Here is a 25,496-nt window from a genome sequence, read left to right as displayed (position 1 = left end):
ATTCCTGGAGTCTTGGAGTCACTTAGAATTCAGAGTGATCCTCTGTGTACCACTTTCAACCATCTGCAATGGGTATCTGTGGACAGAAATCTGCTGCCTAAGTGTCTGTATGAGGACCAGAGAGTCAGATACCTCCAGTATATAACTCTGTCCTTAATAAACCCAGGCTAGAGAAAAGTCTACATAACCTCAAAGAAAAGAGTCCTTCTTTCCCAGGATCATTACTGAGGGGTATAATTGAATGAAAATATCATGCTAATTTAGTTTAGGAAAATCTCTTCAATTTTTTAAAGTAGAAATATTTCTCTCTGTTGTGGTACTGGGGATTAAACCCACAGATTGACATGTGCTACACAAGTACTCTACCAATTGAGCTGTGCTCTTGTCCCAAGTCCTTTTGTAAATATTTTGTTTTTAAGATAAGGTGTCCCAGTTTTCGCTTCGGCAACATATATACTAAAATTGGAACGATACAGAGAAGATAAGCATGGCCCCTGCGCAAAGATAAGGTCTCCCTAACTTTGCACAGGCTATCATTGAATTCACACCCCTCCTTTTTCTGTCTTTCAAGTAGCTGGGATTACAGGCATGCACTATCAAGCCTGGCATAAATATTACTCTTAATAAGTACAATTATTTCCATGTATCTTTGAGAAGCCACAAGCCAAATATGGTACAAATACATATCCCAAACTTTATAGTTGAAAACAAATTGAAGCAAATTGAAGTATAGTAGAGGCCATAAGACATATTCAGGAAAAGCCATAGTTCTAGAATCAGGTTAGATAATATAGTCAAATCTGGGCTCTTCCTTCTACTAGCTTTGATGATCTAGCTGCTCAACCCAAGCTTCCTCATATCTATAAGGAGATTTGAATGGGATCTGCTTGTTACAATTTTACTCTTCAGTGTCCCTCAAAACCCCATGTGTTAAAGGCTTGATTATCAGCTCGGCGTGCTATTGGGTGGTGAATCCCCTTGGGAGGAAGTTAGGTTATTGGGGCTGCAGTTGAAGTAGGTATTAGGGCCCTACCTCCCCATTTCATTCTCAACTATGAGGTAAGCAGCCTCCTCCACCACAGGCTCACACACACTGTCATGGTATTATGTGCCAATCCAAACTCAAAGTGATGGGACCAAACTATGTTGAATCTCTGAACCTCTGAATCCAAACAACTCTTTCCTCCTTAACGTGTTTATCTTTGGTATTTTCTAACATATTGTTTTATGAGGATGTTATTATGTAAATAAGACAGTGCTCTAACAACCTTAGGGTAATGTCTGATAAACAAAAAGTACTTAATAATTTTTGTCTGTCTCACTAAATTTTGTCTTATTTATTTTAAAGAAGAAAGTGAGAATAGTAACTCATTATTTCAGCCCAGGACACACTTACTAGATCAAATGTTGAGTACCAGTTAAAAATTAAATTTCAGGTAAATATAATAGAATAACTTTTTAGTATATGTAATCCTAAAACTATTGCATGGGGCACACTGAAAATACTATTTCTCCTGAAGTCTACATTTCACAGAATGTGTTATGTTTTTGTTTCCTGAATCTGACAATCCAAACTCAGGGTTAATTGGTCCCAAAGTCCATGCTCTTTGCACAGTAAAGCCTTAAAGCTTATTTCCCTGCTGTCTACATTATCTCCAATTTCTCTTACTAAATATCTGCTTCCTGTGTTTATAACTATCCTTAATAGTCATCAGAGACTAGTTAAGAGAAAGGAGTTGTGAAGAAAGTCAAATCACATGACATTATTGTTAGTAGCCAGGCAGAAGTTACATGAATAAAAATATACTGAAGTGAATGGACAATAACATGTTAGGTGCTACCCTTCCTAGGGAAGCCTGAATGAGTTCCCCATGCTGTATTAATTAGCCCCTTCTTTGCTCCACACAGTGCTCTACTTTAGTGCTCAAAGTCTGTCACAAGGATTCTCAGCCATGGGCCAACATCAGAATCACCTGGAAAATTTAGTAAACCAGAGATCTCTGGACCTACTCTGTAAAATTCTCATTTGATAGGTATAGAACAATTCATACTTTGAGAATTCGCACTCTGACTTGTTCTTAAGAATGCTAATACTATTAATCCAAGGACCACATTTTATTTTAACATGAGGTTATACTGACAAATATATATGTATATATGTGTGTGTTTATATATACTTATATACATGTATATACACATATACATATAAGTATACATATATACTTACACAAGTATACATATATGCTTATATAAGTATACACATATATAGGTATATATATGTATACTTACAAGTATATATATGTATACTTATATACTTATATGTATACTTATAAGTATACATATATATACCTATATATGTGTATACTTATCTCCAGCTGCTCAGGAAAAGGTAAAAGTGGAGCTGTGGCTCAATTGGTAGAGCACCAGCTCTACCAAAAAAGAATCTCAGGGACAATGCCAGGCCCTGAGATCAAGCCCCAGGACTGGTATACACACACACAATTATATGTATGTCTATGTAAATGCATATACATGTTTATATGTAGATATGTAGATTTATGTATGTATACATATATGTATACACATACATATATGTATATACATATATGCATACACATATACATTTCATATCACAGTGACATTTATAATGAAGACACTTAATAAAGTCTATTCTCTTAGTGAACTTCAATGAAATATTCCTAACTACATTCATATGTGATACCTTTTCTCTTGAACTTGACCCTAGAATTAGAAATTTGTATCCTTTATTGATAACTTCTGATTTCTCTCAACTCATGACCTCTAATAACTATCCTTTTACTCTTTAGTTCTATGAGTTCAACTCTTTAAGATCCTAAATATAAATGAGATCATAATGTATTTTGTCTTTCTGTGTCTGGCTTATTTAGTCTAATGTAATGTCATCCAGATTTATTTATTGTTGCAAATGAGAGAGAAGTTCCTCTTTTTCGAGGCTGAATAACATCTCATTGTGTGTGGGCATGTGTGTATCACATTTTCTTTATCTATCATCTTCTGTTGACAGACACAAACACTTGGGTTGTTTCTAGGTTGTGGGCATTGTGAGTTCATTGCTTTGAGGGACATGTTTCTATTGTAATTGGTAGTTTGGTAGTTTATGCCTTTTTTCCCTTTGACCAGATGATTTATCCTTGGTGGTGATTCTAATGTTGACTTCCCATGGATTTTACAATATCACACAAAATTAGCTTACCTGTTTATTGTTGACTTATTCTCAGTATATTTGGTTTGTTCCTGACCTAGTACTTGCCTTGGGTTAAAAAAAACCAGCTGTGGTGAGTTCTTCTAGACTTTGTTTATAGTATCTTGTCAGAAAACCTTTGTTGTGAGCCATAGATGGGACGTACAGGAAGGCTTGCACCACACAAGTGAGTAGGAAATATATATATATATATATATGACTACATAAAAGTTAAAATCAAGCACACAGACACACACACACGGAATCCAATTACAGAAATAAGCAAAAATAAACTAAAATACATTCTTTTGATTTGGCAAAACATCCTTGCATTGATTTAGTTAGTTCTTTAGTGAATTAATATGAAGAAACATACTTTTTGTTATTGTTCTTTAATTGCCACTTAACAAATTGGCTTTGAATTTTTTTTCCTTGGGTAGGAATTGAGTCTTTATATATTCTTGTAACATTAAACAATATGTAGCAGTTCCAAGTACTTAACAACTTTTATGTAATCATTGAATAAATAAATTTATAAAGCTCATTGTATTCTTGAACCTTATTGACAGTTGAAGAATTATTCAAATATTAATTTGGAAGGAGATTTGCAGTTTTTCCTGTAATATGAGTCAAACAATGAACATTATGGGCTGAATTCAATATCTCTAAATGAAAATTGTATCTACCAGGACTAGCTTCTGTTCTTTGAGAATATGATGCCGTAAATGCAATTTTTCCTTCTGGCAATGGAAACCCCCTTTACTGTTGTGAAGAGCAGAGGGTTTACAGAAATTATAGATCAGCATTGAGAGGAAAAATCAAAATTGAGTTGTCTACATTCTCCAGTCTCCTGAAGCTACAGTAATGTGGTCCTTTGGCTGAGCTGGGAGCCTTTTGCTTTGGGTGGAAATATGTGAAAGCGATAGGATAAATTTTAATTCATTTCAGGAAAGCTTAAACAACTGAGTTGAAATGTGGATGGTTGGATTGTTGTTTTTCTCTATTACAATTCAGGAATTTTATTTAGTTCTTCTTGTGTAGTTTACAAAGCAATGATTACATTTTATAGAAATTGTTTAAAAGTTAACATCTAGCCAGATGTCATCTTGTATCATAAAATCATGTAATAAGAAAAGACTTAAAAGGTTTTATTGTCAAAGTACATATTCAAAATAGTATTCCTAGCTGGGTACCAGTGGTTCATGTCTAATCCTTACTACCCAGGAGGCTGAGATCTGAGTATCACAGTTCAAAGCCAGCCTAGGCAGGAAAGTTTGTGAGACTCTTATCTCCAATAAACTGCCCAACAAAATCAGAAGTAGAGCCATGACTCAAGTGGTAGAGTGATAACCTTGAGCAAAAGGAGCTCAGACACGCTTTCAAGACCAGAGTTCAAGCTCCAAGAACAGTGCACACACATGCACACACACACACACACACACACACACACACACACACACACACACACACACACACACACACACACACACACACACGATCTTTTTCACAGTGTCCCAGCCTACTTTTTTATGATGTCCAGGATTCATTGTTGCACAAGGAACACAAAAAATTTGGTTGCAATGGCCAATAGACACATGAAGAAATGCTCAACCTCTCTAGCCATAAAAGAAATGCAAATCAAAACAACATTAAGATTCCACCTCACCCGGTTAGAATGGCTATAATCAAGAACTCTAATAACAACAGATGCTGGAGGGGATGTGGCCAAAAGGGAACCCTACTGCATTGTTGGTGGGAATGTAAACTTGTTCAACCATTTTGGAAAACAGTATGGAGGTTCCTCAAAAGACTCCACATAGAGTTCCCCTATGACCTTACAATCCTGCTTTTGGGCCTTTACCCAAATGATCACAAACAAGGTCATACCAAAGCTATCAGCACAACCATGTTTATCACAGCATTATTCACATAGCTAAGGTATGGAACCAACCCAGGTGCCCTTCAGTAGATGAATGGATCAAGAAAATGTGGAATTCTATGCCTCCATCAGAAAGAATGACATTGCCCAATTGTTAGGAAATAGACTTGGAAAAAATTATATTAAGTGAAGTAAGCCTGGTCCCAAAAAACATAGGCCTCATGGTTTCTTGTTTGCAATGACTAATATATGTGTAGGACAAGCAGAGAAGGTCAAAGGCTATAAGACCATATAAGATGATGTTAAGTGAAATGTACCCCAAGACAGGGACACAAGTGGTTTTTTTCTTTCTTGCTATTGTTTTTAATGTACTTATATTGGTTGCAATTTTATTATCAAATATTGGTATTAGTTCACTTATTCACATAAGTGAATTTTATCCGTTATTACCTCTGTAATCATTTTTGAAGTGAAGATAGATGTTATAAAGAACTGGAGAACATTGTTCTCATAAAGATCTCATGGTTTGGTTGGGAAAGAAACATGGAAACAACATAAAGAAAGAAGGTTCTTTATTTTTGGTGATAAGGACAAAAGCACAGTGTACATTTTAGATAAGATTCCAACTCAGCCCTGGGAGCAGAGATGGTATCATGAGATAGATAATATTATAGTTGATATTTAAAGAAGAAGTGGCACTGTGGGCTGAGAAAACAGCATGTACCAAGACTAAGATAATTGGGAAGATCAGTGTTCTTGAGCATAGACTGTGTATTTGTGTAGTTATGTGTACATGTATGTGTAGATGTGTATATATTCATGTTGGGGGAAAGGGAGAAGCTAAAGGAGTGACAGATCATGAGGCTAGACCCAGAAACAGAGGTATTCAGATAAGTTCATTTTTTCCTCTTCAGGTGGAATAGAAAATGTTCCATCAGAAGACACATTTGCATTTGCTGACTGAATGAGACCAGATAGATAAGCAGCTTGCTGCAGTGATTCAGAAAAAGAAAAAAAAAAAGTAGAAAAGATAGTTTGAGGGGCTGGGAAGGTGGCTCAGTGGTAGACTGCTTGCCTTGCATGCATGAGGCCCTGGGTTTGATTCCTCAGCACCACATAAGCAAAAAGAAAAAAGCCGGAAGTGGCACTGTGGCTCAAGTGGTAGAGTGCTAGCCTTGAGCTGAAGAGCTGAGGCCCAGAGTTCAGGCCCCATGACTGGACCCAAAAAAATAAAAAATAAAAATAGCATAAGAAAAGATAGTTTGAAACTGCCCAATAAATAAGTGGGCGAAAGACTTAAAGAGAAACTTCTCTGAAGAAGAAAGAAGGATGGCCAATAGACACATGAAGAAATGTTCAACATCCCTAGCCATAAAAGAAATGAAAATCAAAACAACATTGAGATATCACCTCTCTCCAGTTAGAACGGCAAAAATCAAGAACTCTAACAACAACAGATGCTGGAGGGGATGTGGACAGAAAGGAACCTTACTTCATTGTTGGTGGGAATGTAAACTTGTTCAACCACTTTGGAAAGCAGTATGGAGGTTCCTCAAAAGACTTCACAGAGAACTCCCCTATGACCCAGCAATCCCACTTTTGGGCATTTACCCAAATGTTTACAAACAAGACCACACTAAAGCTATCAGCACAACTATGTTTATTGCAGCATTATTTACCATAGCTAAGATATGGAACCAACCCAGATGCCCCTCAGTAGATGAATGGATCAAGAAAATGTGGTATATATACACAATGGAATTCTATGCCTCCATCAGAAAGAATGGCATTGCCCCATTTGTTAGGAAATGGAAAGACTTGGAAAAAATTATATTAAGTGAAGTAAGCCAGGCCCAAAGAAACATAGGTCCCATGGTTTCCCTTATTTGCAATATCTAGTATATGTATGAGTCAAGCGGAAAAGGTCAGATAATGTGATGTCAGGAAAATGAACCCTTAGATATGTATTTTAATGTTTTTTTCTTTCATGCATGTGTTTCTAACACATTTATAAGATTATCTCTTTGTTGCTTTGTATGTCCCTCCCCCACAGTATAACCCCTACTTTCACTATATTTGATGTCAGTATAACTTGTGGAGGAGATGGGGAAAAACCAGTTCTATAAGGATACAGGTGGACCTGTTGCAACAATGAGAAGTACAAGTTGTCATGTCCAAAACGAGCTTTACAACGTCGGGGTGGGGAGGGGAAGGGGGGGAAGGAGAAGGATTGGGATTGGGGGGGGAGGGGGGAGGCTAGGAAGGGATGTGAAGGGTAAACAAAGGAGGAGGCTGCAATGCTTGGTAAGAAATGTACGCATTATCCTGCCCATGTAATTGTAACCCCTCTGTACAGTATGTTCACAAATAAAATTAAATTAAATTAAAAAAAAAAGAAAAGATAGTTTGAACGAAAACAGAGCTATTTAGAGGAAATAATTGACAAGATGGGGTGACTGGTAGGTTTTGAAGGAATCAGGAAATGAAGCAATTTTCCATGAGTCCAGATTTCATGACTTGGATCCTTCTTATAACTCAGGACATTGTTCTGAAAACTTTTTTAAATGCACATTCTCAGGCCTCTCTCCCAATAGGTCCATTCAGGATCTTCTAATTTGCTCTGCACACTAAAGTATGAGAAGCATCCACTGGGGAAAAACAAATCAAGATGTCCCCTATTGACTCAAAAACTCCAGGAGAACATAGTAAGTTCTTTTGGAGGATGCTTACTCAGTAAGGGAGAGAGGTGAGGATAACTTCAGCCTATTGAAAAGCAGCAGAAGATTCAGTTTCAAAAGCCATTGTATATAAGTTTCCAATGCTTTGTAGAGATGATTTCAACAACTTCTAGAACATATGAAGTAATAACCATTATTAGAGGTTGCCCAAGAATGAGAGCAGACTAGCAACTCAGTGTATTTTTGTACTGATTTTGGATTCATTAACCTTTAAAAAAAAGTAGAGTAATGTCATCATGTCAAGCCAATTTTCCTCAGTTTGGATCACTTGAAAACTGTCTCCCTTTCGTCTGTAATCTCCTTGAGAGGTGTGCTTTTGAGTGTCCCCCAAAAGTTTATTGTAATTGAAGGTTTGGTTTGTAGGGTAATGCTTCTGCACATGAAGACAAGTGGTCATTGGGGACATTTTCTCTAAAGTTATTCCTTATAGCTGGGAGCTAGGGACTCTTGCCTGTAACCCTAGCTTCTCAGAAAGCTGAGATCTGGGAATCCAGCTTGAAGAAATCCTGGGCAGGAAAGATGATGAGATTCTTATCTCCAATTAAGCCCCAAAGAAGCTAAAAGTAGAGCTATACTTTGGCCTTGAGCCAGGGACAGTGCCCAGGCTCTGAGTTTCAGTCCCAGGACTGGCACACACACAAAAATGATACTTCTTATGCTGTTCCTTACTAATCCTCATGGAGAAGTTGCTAAGAAAGTCTGAATTTGGTCCCACCTACTTCTCTCTGCTTCCTTGATTAAAGTGTAACCACTGCCATAAAATTGCCACTAGAGCCCAGCTAATGCCCAAACCATGCCTTTGAATCTCCAGAACTACGAGCTAACTAAAACTTTTCTCTGCTTTGGATATTTTGTGGTAGTAATGAAAAATTGACTAATATAAACACTAGTTTCTCTCAGAATCCTTTCTAACATTACAAGCTAACTAAGACTTATCTCTTTATACCTTTAAATATTATGAGATGACCAGTAAATTATAGTATAATAATTAATGTATGGTCCAACCTAAAAATAATCCTTTAGAGCAAGAACTTTGTTTGTATTGTTTATGTTCTTATGGCTTAACAAGTAAAGAAAGTTGCTGAATTTCCTTTTCGATAAATTTCCAAAATGTAGCTCTTTGGAATTCAATAGCTTTGTGGGTTCTGGCTTCAGTTCAAAAGGATTGAAAATCCAGTCATATCATGAAATGTGTTGTATGCTAGTGGACAGGTTAAATGTCCCTGCTTTTTCTTTACATACTTTTATTATCTTTAAGTAGTTGTACAAAGGAGTTGCTACTTAATAAAACAACTTATGAATACAATGTATCTTGATCAATGTCACCTTTTTCAATATTCTCACCCAACCCTTCCCTCACTCTTGCTGATTTTCTAGAATATACACTGGATTCTTGTCTGCATTACCCCCCTTTTTGTAATTCATTTATATATATACCCCTTTGACCTAACTCCACCCCTTTCAAGTACTTACTGGTGTTTGATTTTGCTGCACTTGATTGTAGCTTTCTGAGGAATTACACACTTTGCTATATCCCTTGAATCTACTGTATTTAGATTTGTGCATGTTTGCATACCACACAATGCATTTACTTGTGAGATTTTTAATTTTTATTGTTATTATAAAGGTGTTGTAGAGTGGTTACAGTTACATAAGTCAGGTAAAGAATACGTTTCTTTTCGGACAATGTCACCCTTTTCCTAGCTGTCTCTACATGAGTTTTTAATCTAACTAGCTTCCATGTACAAGAGAAAACATGGATCCTCTGTCTCTCTGGTCCTGACTTACTTCATTTGATAAAATTTTTCCAAGTCTTTCATTTCTTTACAAAGGGCACAATATAATTCTTTCTAATGAATGAGTAAAATTCCATTGTGTATATCTACCATACTACTTTGCCAAGTTTTTAATCAGGGGTGAAAACTCTAGAGGGATCTTTAAATATAGGATCATGTCATTCTGCAAATAGGAGTAGTTTACTTCTTTCTTTATTTGGATTCCCTTTATGTCTTTCTCTGGCCGTATTGCTTTTGCTAAGAATTCCTATGACTATGTCACCATCCAGATTCATAATGCTGCATCTCTTATTGAAGACATAAACCCCAAGAAAGCACCCTGAATTGGCTCACTTCTAAAACCTAACCCTTTCTGGCTAATCTGGCCAAGAGAAGAAAGCAAGGTCTTACAATTTTGGGAATTCTCTAAAAGGGGAGTAAGGTAAAAATAAAGATTGTTACAAAGAATTGGGAATGAAGGGACTTAAGAGTTATTATTGGCTTCAGAGTTTCAGTTTTTCTAGGTGAAAAGCTTACAGAGATCATAGTGATTGTGGTTGCACAATAATGTAAATGTCCCTTATACCACTGGACTGTACATTTGAAATGGTGAAGATGGTGTATTTTATGTTATGTTTATGTACAATTTAAAGTATTTTACATATGTTTGAGTGAAAAGAATACAAATAGAAAACAAGATACTGATGTTCAGAAAACTGTGTTCATAACAGGGACCGAGAGAAATAATTCTCGGTATTATGTTCTTGGACAAATCACATAACCTTTCTGCCCTTTAGGTTAAATTGTTCCTGTTTAACTCATTGTTTTATTTCTCCTGCCTGACTTTTTGTAGCTCTTCTGGTTCCTTTTCAGGTTTTTTTTTTTTTTTAAGGTATGCTCTTTCAAACTTTTTTTTCAAAGACAAAAGCCCTTAATAACATTCCAGTAAATTCTCTTTCTGCCTGAAATAGCCAGAGTCTGTTTCTTTTGCATGTAACAGAATTCTGAGTAATGAAGACATTTCTTTAACTAAACCTTCCAGGAAACTGAATGGGAGAAATCTTAAATAAAGCAACAAAATAAGATTTGGGCCTCAGAAGAAGTCTCATCTCACCTAGAGAGTTTTTTTTTTTTTTTTAAACTAGCATATCCATTTTTTTTTTTTTTTTTTGTTAGTGATGGGGACTGAACTCTGGGCCTGGGCACTGTCCCTTAGCTCTTCAGTTCAAGACTAGTGCTCTACCACTTGCGCCACAGCAACACTTCTGGCTTTTTCTGCTTATGTGGTGCTGAGGAATCGAACCCAAGGCCTCATGCATGTGAGGCAAGCACTACCACTGAGCCACCTTCCCTAGCATATCTATTTTTAATTATTCCTTAGTTATTGCTTCAATGATCTCAGATATGACTGAAATAAAGTTTGAGTACTAAGTCATCCTGCATGATTCATCTTCTCTCAGACTTGTCATACTCTGGCATACAATGACCCATCCTTGAAATGCTTTTCTGAAATTTCCTGCCAACATACTTTGTACCAAATATATATCTATATATCTATATTTCTCTTTTGAAGGAAGCAAACTTGTCTTCAGTGCTCTGTATATGAATTTCTGTCAGTTTCTATAAGAGGAGAGATCATATATTGATTATCTGTACACCAGAAGCATCTAATCTGGTGGGTTTAGTATAAAAGGAATAGTGAATGAAGAGAAAACAGAATGGATGAAATGCTGAATACAGCCGGTTTGGAATGGAGAACCCTACTGGATTCCGTTCACTGTTCACCTCCCAACTGATTTCCCTTTCCCCCTCAAGCTTTCTGGACTCCAGACATTCTTTTTGAAGTCCATTACCACAGTCAACATTTGCACCATGGCTAATAAATTAGCATCACTTTGAAAACAAAAATGATTCCATTTTGCACTTGGAATGTGGTCTGAGAATTAGAAAGGGCAGGGGTGTTACTCTCCCTGAGGCCTGGAAAGTCTGTTGGTGCTTTATTAGGTAACGATTTCTGTTTTTCCTGGATTTGCTGGTCACTAACTTGCCCCTGGGAAGCTGAACAAATGCCAAAAGAGAAAAGGAAAACAGGCCGGCTCCCTGCTACCTGGAGACCAAATAACCTCCAAACCAAGAGGTTTGGTTGAAATGAGAGACACCTATGGTTGTGATTCTGAGCACGGGTTTCTTACAGGAAGTAAGTGAGGTCTCTGAGGTAGAGTGTCTTGCTTGCTTGGTTGAAAGCAATTGATACTGGCTTTCCTTTTAGCTGGTCCCTTTTGCATGTGGTAAAAGTTCTAGATGGGGAGATAGCTTTATTTCTATTCCTTTAAAATATACATTTCATAAAGGCAACCCGAAAATTGGTTCTCTTTCTGTTTAGAGTGTGAGATTCAGGTAAGTTTTGCAAAATTTTCAAAAACATTTAGGGATGATTTCAATGCCACAATTATAGCCATTGTGTTATTCTATCTGAAATCTTTATGTTCCTCCAAGAATACGCCTTTCTGTTAGCAGTCAGAAAAACTCTATTCTAAAACATGTGATAGCTGTTGGGGCATTAACTCAGGAGTTGGAGGGTTTAAGTAGAGCCCCTCGCTCAGCCTTTCATATATAAATGATTCTAAATAAAGCAATTATGTGTTGAGAAGCCTATGGATCAAGGATGTTGGTGATGGTTATCCTATTTAGCAGCCAACTGCCCATGTTGCTAAAAAAACATACAGGAAGCTAGGTGTCAGTGGCTTATGTCTATGATCCTTGAGACTTTAGTACCAGTTAGCCATCAGTAGGCCAGAAGTACAGGTTTGCCTTAAGTGATAAAGAACCAGCTTGAGCAAAAAAAGCTGAGTGAGAATGAAGATGTGAATTCAAACCCTGGTATGAACACACACACACACACACACACACACACACACACACACACACACACACACACACACAGAGAATCCACAGAGGAGGCAAAAATCTGCCTCAGTATTTGGTCAGCATGCAAACATTGTCAACTGGTGGTAGAGGAATGAAGAGAGGAAGAGGGGGGAATGTAGTCAGAATAGTCAAAGCATGTCCTATGAAACTAGGAAAATTCAGGGTAGGAAGGGATGCCAGAGAATGATGAAAGGGGTGATATTGATCAAGATGCATTGTATTTATCAACTGACATGTTGGTGGTGACCACTTGGTACAACTACTTAAATAAAGTTTAAAAAGTACTTAATAAGGTTCAGGAATAGCTATCTTCTCCCCATTTTTTTTCTCTCCAGTTGACCCTCTAACAACCTCTGAGAAGCCATTAAACCTTCATGAGAAAGTAGAGAAACTAAAGAATAGAGAAAACAGCCAAGGTTTTAGTGACAGACTTTGATTTATATCATCCCAAAATGATTACTTGTTATCTTGGTATCTTATCTTTCTTGATAACCTTGATTTCTCCATTGCTAAACTGGAGATAACACTAGCTTAAGTGGTTAGGTGAAATAATAGTATTAAATTTCTGGAAACACTGGAAGGAATTGTTTGGAGTTCTCTCCCTGTGTCTGTCTCTCTTTGCCTGTATCTCCCAGTTCCTCTGCCTGTCTTAGTCTTGGTCTCTGTCTCAGTCTCTGACTCCCTCCATCCCACCCCACCCCTGTCTCTAGCAGGAAGGGATGAAATGGAACACTAAAACTGATTAAAACTCTGTTACATGTTACCCAGGCACTCTGTTTTATAGAAATTTGCTCAGTTGATTTTTAACTGTAACTGGTACTTGGGGATACTGACAGGTAGTTTTTTAAGATGTGAAAAATGCCACAAAAGAGTCTTTTCTATTTTCTTTTCTTTTCTTTCTTTTTTTTTTGCCAGTTGTGGGGTCTGAACTCTGGGCCTGGGCGCTGTCCCTCAGCTCTTCAGCTCAAGGCTAGCGCTCTACCACTTGAGCCACAGCGCCACTTCCAGCTTTTTCTGCTTATGTGGTGCTGAGGAATCGAACCCAGGGCCTCATGCATGGAAGGCAAGCACTACCACTGAGCCACTTTCCCAGCCTATTTTCTTTTCTTTAAGATAAAAATAGCAGAATCAATAAAGGATCTAAATACAGCTGTACAGAGTCATCCAGATGAACAATAACAAGTGTCTTTCTGAAGTCCTTACTCTAACCTGATGAGGTATAGAGTAAGGGAGAGTGACCCTCAGCTTCAGGCAACACTCCTAGAAAGAGAAACACAGAGAAGCATATTATGGAGGCCACAGGCAGAGCCCATTTTCATTTCTATTCTCTTGAAATGAAAAGGTCTTGGTAAAAGAACTTCAGATTCTATAGCCACTTGCCCAGCCACCCTAGGGGAGACTATGTTGGACTTGTGGTAGGCAGTTTTAAGGATTGTAATTAACAGCATAGGTCTGCTTAGAGACAGAGTCAAGTATCAATGTTGGTCCTGACACTTTAGTATAAGTAATATTGGCCATCACGTTTAATCTTAGGGACTCATGGTAGTTATTCTAAAGTAAAAATTAGGGATAATATTAAACCAACTCAAAGGATGGTTGTGAAGTTACAATGACAAGAATGCATGTGAATTAGTTAACACAGCAGCTGGCACCTAGAAAATATTTCATTTACATTAGCCTTTTATTATTATTCGACATGTTTATGCACTGAGCCATTCACTTAGCTCTCCTGGTTTTGCCTGCCTGCCTTTAAGTTTTTTAAATTAATTAATTAGTTTCTGTGGCAGTGTAAATCCATGCATTGTCTTCATTTGAAGCAGCACCTTGACTAGGTTAGTCTGGCCAAAGAGAGAAAACACAATTGTATTTATGCTTCATGTTTTTAAATTTTCCTTCTGACTTACATATTATTTTCTATTCACCTGGATCATATCAACCTATTTCTGAGATGGCAGGCATATAGATTGACAAATGTTGGGTTTCTGAGTTGACCAAAATCCGATTGTGATCTGTGGTCAATGCAGCTTGGAAAACTCCTTTCATCAGGCTTGTAGAGTTCAGTGCAAGGTAGCATCCAGCTGCTCCTAGGTCTACATGATCATCAATGAACACTCTGGTTGTGGAAAACTTAGTGGTACTATTATGATCCCATCTGGTGAACTTCAATATTTTAGTCTATTAGACTAAATCATAAAGAAATGTGGGATTTTTTTAGACTCTTACATGTCAGAAATCACCTAAAGGGATTGTTTTTGAGTTCTTTGTCCTCAGAATTTCTGATTCAGTAGGTATTTGTAAGTTCCAATGATTTGAATTTCTGATCAATTTTCTGTTGATGGTGATGCTGTTGTACTTAATGGACCACATTTTGAAAATTTTTGCTTGAAAATGGATTTAAAATATTCACATTCCAGAATAACTTAAAAATGTAAGTAACATCATTTGTAATATCATCTGTCATGTTTAAGTACCATGCTGGCTTTGAATATACAAAAATAAACACCTACCAGGAGACAAATAAACTAGAATGCCAGTAACTAAAAAAAAAAATTGGCAACACAACTAAACTGCTTCATTCTGCTAGTGTATCCTCTCAAGAAGAATCTATATAGGAATTTCACTCTCTGGGTAGCTTGTTGGGAAATTAGTATTAGGCACAAATGTGTTGAGTAATATTCATGCACAAGGCTGTTATAAGAAATGTTTGTGTGTCTCTTCCTCTCTGAGTGTTAAGCTACTGTTTTTTTATAGCTTGTTCTTCAAGAATGAGTGTTTAGTCTCATTAGCCCAAGGGAATCTGTTTTGTAGCTCCTGCTTAATAAAAGGTTGCATGTTGTTGTATGAAGGAGAGAAAGTTAGTACTCCCCTTTACACTGATGGAAGAGGCCCCAGGGATGTCAACACAGTATGGTTAAGGGATTACTTTGTGGCATCTAGTTATCATTTAGCTGTGTGCCACTGGCTCACACCTTATAACCCTAGCTACTCAGGAGGCTGAGTTCTGAGGATTGAGGTTCAAAGTTAGCCCAGGTGGGAAATTTTATGAATCTCTTCTCCAATTAACCACCAAAAAAGCCAGAAATGGATCTGTGGCCCAAGTAGTAGAGTGCTAGTTAGCCTTGAGCACAAAAGCTCAGAGAAAGTATCCTAGCCCTGAGTTTAAACCTTGAGACTGGCACACACACACACATACACACACACACACACACACACACACACACACACACACGATTGCATGTGTGGTTTTATTCTGTTTCCTCAGATTCCTTCTGTACATTTAGATAGATAAGGAAAACCAAAGCTTTCCTTCTTAGGACAAATCCTTTTATCTTAAACTTTAGCTTAGAGGAAGAGAAGGTCTTTGCGGATTTTTAAGGATATACCTATTTCAACCCAGGATCACTACAAATTCACAGTTGATATTCTTTACTGTGTGTGCTTGTGAACCATCCCAGTTCACTGTAGTTTAGGACCTGGTTTTCCATGACAGATTTGTTTGATATTTGTTTTGGGGGTGCTGAAATGTAGCTCAGGGGCAAAGCATTTGCCTAGCAAGTACAATGTTCTGGGTTTGGTCCTCAGAGCTGAGAAAGAAAAGGCAAGAAAATGTACAGGCAATTTTTCAATTAGTTTTTGTGGGGCTAGGAAGTTGGCTCAATGGTGAGTGCTTGCCTCACGTGCATGAGGCCCTGGATTCAATTCCTCAGCACCATATAAACAGAAAAAAGTGGAAGTTGGTGCTGTGGCTCAAGTGGTAGAGTGCTAGCCTTGAGCTGAAGAGCTGAGGGACAGTGTCCAGGCCCAGTGTTCAGGCCCCATGACCGACAAAAAAAACAAACAAAACAAAAATAAAATAAATTAGTTTTTGTAAAATATCCTTTTTAGAGCATAGTTTTAGGATTGTAGCACCTGAGATGAATGTAAAGATTACATGTACCTTTTGAATCACATAGGAACATCCTCTCCAGCAATCAAAATCAGGAACCAGACTGGTATATTTATTTCATTGATGAGCCCGGAATGGTACATAATTTTCACCTAAAGGCCAGAGAATATGTTTGTTTGTTTTTATTGCTAGAGTGGTGCATTCCTTGGATTTCAGTAAGTATACAATCATATGGTGGCTGCCATTATGATATGAAAGAAATAGTTTCACTGCTTTCAAACTTCTTTGCACTCTGGCTATTCATCTTCTTTTATTGATAACCCTGATGTCCACTAATCTTTGTCCTGTCCCCATAGATTTTCTCTTTCCAGAATATGTAATTAAAATAATCGTTATTTTGTTTTGTTTTGTTGGTAGTGAGGATTGAACTCAGCCTAGGCACTGTCCCTCAGCTCTTCAGCTCAAGGCGAGTGCTCTACCATTGACCCACAGTTGCCACTTTTGGTTTTCTGGTGGTTAATTGGAAATAAAAGTCTTTCAGACTTTCCTTCCTGGGCTGGCTTTGAACCATGATCCTCAGATCTCAGCCTCCTATTATTGATTTTTGTATGTTTAGATGGTCATGAATACCTCGGGTGATTATGAGAATACTACAGAGACAGTTTTCTGCATTCTAGTCAAATAACATCTCCAGAAAGGGGAAAAGTAAGAAAGTGCCAGGTTGCATCCTAAAGCCTTGTTAAATACAGTCAAATTTCTTACATTTTGGTGAAAATAACTCCATACTCTTTAGAAGTTTTCCATTAACCTAGACTTTCTTCGTGTTATCTGGGAAAGGATATTAAAATTATAGTGATTACTTCAGTAATGGAGAAGGCCTCAGTGTGCCTCTCCCTGCTCAGAGTTCCATTGGAATATATGGGTACTATTTTCGTTAGAACAATCTGTAAAAAGGAGCTTCTAAGCACACCCTAACACAGTAATCCCAGAATTTTTTTTGTATAATTTTAGAGTCATGGGAGCATTGCTAATTTTATTAGGTTATGAAACTACTCCTCCAATTAAAAGAAGCTAACATCTTCATAAGCTTCCATAACGTGTTAGGGAATTTCATGAAGACAACTAGCCCTATACAAAAACAACATAACACAGAGCAAATAAACTAAAAACAATAATCATTGTTCTTGTATCTGTAAGCTTTCTCAACTCAACAAGGAAGTTAATTGGCTACCATAGCCCATCAAAAGGGATGATGATTACTGTGTACTTGGTGCAATGTACTTGGTGCAATTTGAAGGTAAAACAACTTCATAAGAATCAGCAAACATTTCCTCTGTGAATGATGTAGCATCAAGTCTCTGAGCTGATACAAAATAAGGTCCAGGTATTAAAATCCTAACCATGCCAAAAATTTTTTCAAGTGATTACTGTCAAGTTTATCTTTGAATACTTATAAATCCATGAGTCATCTTACTCAAAAGCACTATACAATAGACACTTGATAATAACCATGGGTCTGTGGTTCCAAAGAGAATGTCATTGATTAAAACATACTCTCTTTCAACAAGACTAAAATTTTTACTTTATCACTTAAATAAAACATCTTTTGGGCACCATTTGCTTTGGGAGAAGCAAATTTTTCAAAAAAAAATTAAAGGCATGGAAACTGTCAGCAGATCACACAGTGATTTAAACACACCTGACAACCTGACAACAATGTGGGGCTGGGAGCTTTTCTGCATCAACTGAGCAGCATAATATACACACAGAAATTAAATGGTTTTCACTTAGAAATTACTATTGATTTTTAAAAAAATTTATTGTTTTCTGCTGTGCTTGGGCAAAATTGTGCATAATCAATCCCCAAAACTAAGCAGGATTATTGCATATAACATTGGTTGATTCAATTTCAGCTTTCCCTGTTTCCTTGCCTCTAAGAAAATGAAGATGGTCTGTATGTATGTATGTATATATATATATATATATATATATATATATATATATATATATATATATTAGCCTCAGTCCTGTCCCACAAATTTTCAGCCATCTTTCAACGGAGGGTAACTTTGATGAAAAAATTTCATTCAACCTATACTCATATAGAAATCACTGTGCTATATCTGAGAGAGAGAGAGAGAGAGAGCGAGAGAGAGAGAGAGAGAAAGAGAGAGAGAGGGAGAGAGAAAGAGATGGAGAAATAAAATAATCTGAGATAAGGAAAACATAGACACATAAAAATTCAAATCTTGCCTGTAGCTGAGTTATTTAGCATCTATCTTTGAATGCAAATGCCACCATTTGAAACAAAAAAGAATACTAATGACCAAGCAGTACAACAGTTATGAAGATTGCACTGAACAGTCTGAATTAGCATATTTTATATTGAGTTTTGAGGGCTTCCTGCTCTCAAGGTAATTATTTTTTTCTAATTTTACCCCTACAGCCAAGACATACCTCAGTGTAGAAGTTTACTTTTATGGAAGCTCGTACTAGTGAGAAATTCCTTTCCTCAATTACGTGATACTTTTCTTCATCTCCCTCTACTACACACATTTCAGGGCAAAGTAAAATCTGTTTTCTACTCTTACAAGCTAAAAAGAAATCCTTTGCCAAAAATTTAGCACTGATGTGTTTGGCACAGCAAAGCAACACAGAGAAAAATGAATGATTTTTGCACTTATAAATGGGTTGACATTCCACTGTACTCCAGAAGAATAGATGTCAGGCAGGGTTGTGATGAGACTTAGGGGAGGGAGAAAAGGAAGTGCTCAAGTGACTCCATTCAAACATGGGAACAAACCCTTCTAAGAATGACTCCAGAATGAAACACCTGCCACCCAATTCTTCACATAAAAGTTTGGCAGAAATACAGTGGGCAATTTGGAACAACTTTTAAATTCCAAGCTGAGAGAACTAAACAAGAGAACTATACAAATGAATCCACAAGAATGGACTTTTTATACCTCCAACTGTTATTTAAAACCTAAAGAGCAGAAGTCAGGAGTCAGAGCTCATCTTTCCCATTTTGCAGCTCCAAATATGCTTTCCATTTATATCAAGATCTATTTTGTCTGCTTAAAGAATTGTAGAATTCTAGGCTGGGAATGTGGCTCAAGTGGTAGAGTGCTAGCCTTGAGCAAAAGAAGCTCAGGGACAGTGCCCAGGCCCTGAGTTCAAGCCCCAGGACTGGCCCCCCCCAAAATTGTAGAATTCTGACAGAATCTGACTTTTCAGAGCCCTGTTCTCTTTTCTCATTTGTTAGTGCAAATCCTCCCCAATTCTTAGGAACATTATCCTCCACTTTCCTTCTGCCCCTTGCTTCTCTCTCCTCTCTCTTGCTTCCTCTCCTCCCTTCTTTTTCTCCTTTCACTTTTTTAATGAGTATAATTTTATACAATGAAAATAAAGACATACCATGGACAATTCAATCAATTAGTATAAATGTGATTGTCTGTGCAACTCATACCCTTATCAAAATATAGAACATTACCATTATCCATTATAGGCCTCTTGTGACCACTCCCATTCCTCCTAACCCCCAAACAACAAACATCAACCAATGTTTTGGTTTCTTTCTTCATAGACCAGCTTTATTGACACAAGAAATTATGATACAAGGAAAAATATAGTATATTCCTTTTTTCTGATTTGTGAAATTTTTAAAATTTATACATGTTATTGTATGCATTCATAACTTATATTTTATTGCTAAATATTTTATTATAAATTTTCCACAACATATTTAAGTTTCTCGGTATTTAACTTTTAGCTTTGTAATTTTATTAATAAAACTTTATGAACATTTCTTAAATTTATTTGCTCATTCATTACATTATATATACATATATACATACACATACATATGCATATACATATATAAGAATATTATCTCTAAGATAGTTCTCCTTCCTTTTAACAGGTATGATTTTCCTTTTCCTTGTCTTAAAGCATTGTCCACAGTCCCTCATCACAATACTAAATTGTAGTAATAACAGCCATTATCCTCATCTTTTCTCCAGGCTCAGAAGAAATAATTCATTTTTCTCCATTAAGTGTGATGTCATTTGTGCCTTTTTGTGGATGTCCTTTATCAAGTTTAGGACATTTTGATTTATTCTTAATTTGTTAAGAGTTTTACTAGAAACCCTGGTTGAATTTAGCTAAATACTTCATCTATACTTAATGAAATAGTAACAACATATTCTCCTTTATTCTATTGTGTGACTTAAAAATGATTGCCAAAGTTTATTTCATCATAATACAATAAGTAACAGTTCTATAATTATAATGGCAATAAGGACTGTTGTCCACATCTTTTTGACTACTTATTATGTTCCAGGTCATTTCCTGAGGGATTTTCCAGTATTATTCATTCAGATGATGGGTATTTAGAATGCTAATGGATAGGAATCTAGTAGAAATGAATGTTTCCTTGGTATGAAGTGATGGCGATGGAGGTGATGAGGGAGGATATCAAAATTTATGAATGCTCAAATGTCCTATTAAAATGGCAGTGTATTTATAGCCACATTTTCCTGCATATTGCAAACCATCCATGGATTACTTGTAATACCTAATGTCAAAATGTAATGTGTATAGTTGTTTTGCTAAATCATCTAGTGTATATCACAAGGGGGGAAATGTCAGCACACATTCAGTGCAGATGCAGTGTAGTTTGTCCTGAGATGCTGTTTAATTTATCCCATGATACAATTTAGTTTGCCCAGTACTTTTGGGGATGCTTTTCAAAACTCAACAGAGCTACATCATTCTATACCTAACAAGTACTCATCCCTCATTTAATTGACTAACCCCAAAACTGCCTTTATTATAGTTTTCAGTTAGTTTGTCTTTAAGTTTTGGTAACATTGTTGAAAGCTTTTAGATAGTTGTTTCTAATACAAGTTATCACTCAGAATACCTACATACCCTGATCACCAACAGTTTTTGAACCCAGTATGAGCAATGGACTGAATCCACTGACTTCATTAAAGATAATAAACATGTAACACACACACACACACACACACACACACACACACACACACACAATATTGGGTACTAGTATCAAATTTCTCAACAATTTGCCTTCAAATAACTTTCGAGCATTGACTTACTATTTTTATTTTTTGGCCCAACTGTGAAATGGAGATAATACTTATTTCACAAAGTTGTTGTGAAAATAACTGGCGACATAGAAATGTGCCAAATACACTTACTTGACCTTAACTAATTATTATAAATTTGAATAAGTCATTTAAACATGATGTTGAGATTACCCGAAGAGTTACTTACAGAGGGGAGTCAAGATGAATTATAACATATTGACTGAACTACCAAGGCACAAATAACTTCTGGGAATTTTCAGTAGATTTAAGGAAAGCAAAAATCATTTGAAAATGCTAGTTTTATGTAAGATGGTAGCAGGGAGAGGATGTAAATGATAATTCTGGGAAAAGTTTAAATAACATCTCATCTGATTTAATTTAATTACTTCCAATTCATTTTCTCTGAGTTCCTTCTAAGCACTAAATTCTAGTAATTCAGAAATGAAAAATAAATTCTCTTCCATCAGGAGCTCATGTTCTAATAGAGACAAGTAAATGATATTTCTTGAGACAGTGTAGTATTCTGTCTAGAAGCACAGATTCTGGCACTGCTTTCATGATTTAGAATCTTTACTGCATCATTTCTTAGTTATATAATACTTGACAACTACTTTATTTCACTATGAGTGTTTGTTCAGGTCCTGCAAGAAACTGTTGAAGACAAGATATACATGATTTAACATAAGAAAAGACTACTGGGATACTCATTGTTCTACAGTCAGCTCCAGGCCTAAGAGTGATAGCTGCCCGGGGAGCTGACATCTAGCTAACGAATATGGAAGAAAAGGATGGATCACTGCAGAGGTTTATATGGGCAGACTTGGGAGTACTTAACATCACATTTACCTACATTCTTTTGGGAGATAGGAAAAAGTACTCTAGACATGTGCCAAGTGGCAAAGGGAAATTTCAGTAAATAACTAGTCAGCTTCTGCTACATTGTGTCTCGGTTTCCCATGTGTAAAATCAAGATAATAATAGTATCCATCTCGAAGAATTATTGTAGGGATCCACTGGAGTAATGTACACAATGTGCTTAGCCCAGCGCCTGCTTCGTGATACATGCTTGTTAAGCTAGCTGTTTCTATTGTTAAGTGCCAAGACAAAGATGAATGGTGAATTCATTCACCATAGGAAGGATCTTGTAATCAACTGAAACTAGGAAGTCTAAGCCTACAGCAGGATTAGAGCTGCCTGTCAATTGTGCTGGATTCCTCTGTCACCAAAAAGGATTTACCAAATTTCATGGTCCATCTATGTATCCATAGAGCCAGAGGCATTCTACTTACCACCTTCTGTGGAACTTTCTTTGAAAACATGGCACCATTTTTATTCTGAGAAGTAAGTCTTTATCATGTGCACTACCTTCTTGTAGATAAATTGTATTAACTTGTGCTGAGTTCTAACCTATAATGGTTTTGAAGCAAATATAACATTTTAAGCTACAGTGTTGGGTATCTGAACCTATTTTTTCTATACTTAGTCATTCTGTACTTAACCATTTTTAAGACCCCACTATACATATATATATATATATATATATATGCAGAAAATATAATAATAGTCTGTTTCATGTAAAGCTAATTGTCACAGAATGCATCAGTCTATTTTAAATTTCCTTTCCTCTCCTTGATCTCAAGAGTAGTGTTTAAATTCTGAGGTCACTTGTAGAACAACCTGGAATTCTGAGAATCATCTCTGGCCTTGTGGATATCTATTGTCCTTATGTGGCAAAGTAGGATGCTGCCTTGCTGCTATGTGTTGTTAATCATACTGGCATGTGCAAGAATAGGGATTGTGTTTGTTCATTCAGGATACTCTTAGTTACACGTACAGTCTTGGCATCCTGTGCTTAGTCTGTCTCATTCATTCTTCAAATTGCCTTCATTTAGAAACTTTATTATCATTCTTGCTGAGAGGCTGAACTGACACATGGTCCTCCTATGGTTTTGTACCGATTTTTGTTCTAAGACTACTTGGCCTGACACCCCCTGGGGTGCATTGATGCCCTAACCATCCCCATTTCTTAGGGACATACTAGACTTGGCTGTTTTGCTACTCCATTCTGAACTCTAGGTCCAGGAGACACAATGTCAAGGGCTCAGGCTCTCTCAGTCATTTTATGTTGCTCGAACTTCTACTTCCCAATGGTTTTGTTAAAGTGACTCAAATTTGTGAAAATAGAGCTAGGAAAATTGCGGGGATGAGTGAGTTTGAAAGAGATGGGGGGAATGATAGAAGGGATGACATTGATCAAGATGCTTTGTATTCATAAACTGACATGTTGAATTGAAATCCCTTTGTTCTGTGACTTAGAAAAAATTCTTTATTTGATTTTATGAATCTCAGATTTTTTTTTTGTTTTGAATTGGAGATTGTAATTTTCAGGCTGTATGTTAAAAATGAAACAGATACAAAGTGTAAAGTACACGGAACATACTTGGTAGGTAGAAAGTGCTGCTGTTTTTGCTCTTAATAGTGATAAATAGTGGGTAAAGACAGATGCTCATGTGAAAGTGGAGAAAATGATTTATTTATGTTTCATTTAGTCTGTGACTGTGGATGTTTCTTTTGCCCAGGGATCTGGATATGGCTCAACTCCCAGAACATTGTGGTTTGGAGCTCTCATGTCTTTTCTGAACATGAAGCCATGCCATAGTTTGGCCCCTAGTAGTTTCTCATTAATGATCTTTTCCAACAGGAGGTATTAGGATGAAAAGCTTCTTAGGTGAGTCCTAGGTAGCTTTTTAGATAAACTACAAGAAGTATTTCCTCTCTCAACTATGTCTTCATTGGCCAATAGAAGCTTGAAACCAGAACCAAGTATGTTTTGGAAAAGGAATTTAAAAAGATTTGTCTTGTGAGGTTGAAGAATAAGATTTCTTGTCTATTTGTGATTTTTCTGCCCCTGTCCTCACGAGGGCAGTAGTTCTTGACCAGCTTGTGGTACTGGGAGCTCAGCTTCCCACAGTGAGTGTATAGCCTTTGGTGTTCTAAAGTTAAGGTCCAATCATAGAGTTTTTTTAGAAATCTGGGACTTGGAATTCCACATAATTAAAAATATTAATCTCATTGATTTACTGAGAGGATGTTAATAACATGTTTATAATACACTTCTCAGTGCCTGGAATGTGAATTTATAAAAATGCTTTTTTGGGGGGAGGTGGGCAATTCTGGGGTTGAAGTTAGGCCTCCACTCTGCTTTTCCTGTTCACTGCTGGTGCTCTACCACCTGAGCCACACCTCTATTTCCAGCTTTTGCTGCTTAATTGGAGATAGAGACTCACATAGTTTTCTGCCCAGGTTGGCTTCCATTAGTGAGCATCAAATGTCAGCCTCCTAAGTAGCAAAAAGACAGATGTGAGCCATGAAGCACCGAGCATAGTTAAGGGAACTCTATATTGTTTCTACCACAGATTAGAGGCAACAGGTCAGTGAAGGAAATTTGAGGGCTTTGGCCTTCTCTTGTGGCATTCAGGAAAGCTCTGCTCTTTCCTGGAAACTAAGAAGTATGTGGCTCACATCCTAAGCCTAAGTTCCCAATGTGACTTCATAAAGAAGGACCTGGATTAACACTTCTGACCAGCCTTCTTGTCCCAGCATTATTTCTTCTATTCTGAAGCATATGGCTGCTTCTCTTTGACCCTATTCTTTTTTTTTCCTTATTAAGACACTACTGTTTTGCGTACTCCTTTTTTTTCTTTTATTGTGAAAATTGTGAAAATACCATACAATTACATGGGCAAGGTAATGAGTACATTTCTTATCAAGCATTGTTGCCTCCTCCTTTATTTCCCCTTCCCATCCCTTCCCATCTTCCTACCCTAAGCCCTCCCTCCTCCGTGCCAAAGCTGTAAAGTTCATTTTCCACATAACATCTTGTACATCTCATTGTTGCAATAGGTCCACCTGTATCCCTATTTAAACAATTATATTCCCTTCCCCTCCCAAAATTA

The 25,496-nt window shown here is 36.9% G+C and overlaps 2 pseudogenes; both read left to right on the top strand.

Moving 5' to 3' along the window:
* Positions 1 to 432: 432 nt before the first annotated feature.
* On the top strand, positions 433 to 506 carry LOC138803538 (U6 spliceosomal RNA; annotated as a pseudogene).
* A 14,870-nt stretch (positions 507 to 15,376) lies between these two features.
* Positions 15,377 to 15,492, top strand: LOC138803557 (U6atac minor spliceosomal RNA; annotated as a pseudogene).
* Positions 15,493 to 25,496: the final 10,004 nt, after the last annotated feature.

This window comes from Dipodomys merriami, unplaced genomic scaffold, assembly GCF_024711535.1.
Source record: "Dipodomys merriami isolate MVZ:Mamm:240054 unplaced genomic scaffold, mDipMer1.0.p SCAF_34, whole genome shotgun sequence".
In the NCBI taxonomy this organism is placed as follows: domain Eukaryota; kingdom Metazoa; phylum Chordata; class Mammalia; order Rodentia; family Heteromyidae; genus Dipodomys; species Dipodomys merriami.
Note: the sequence above shows the minus strand (reverse complement) of the source record. Positions and strands in the feature narration are given on the sequence as shown.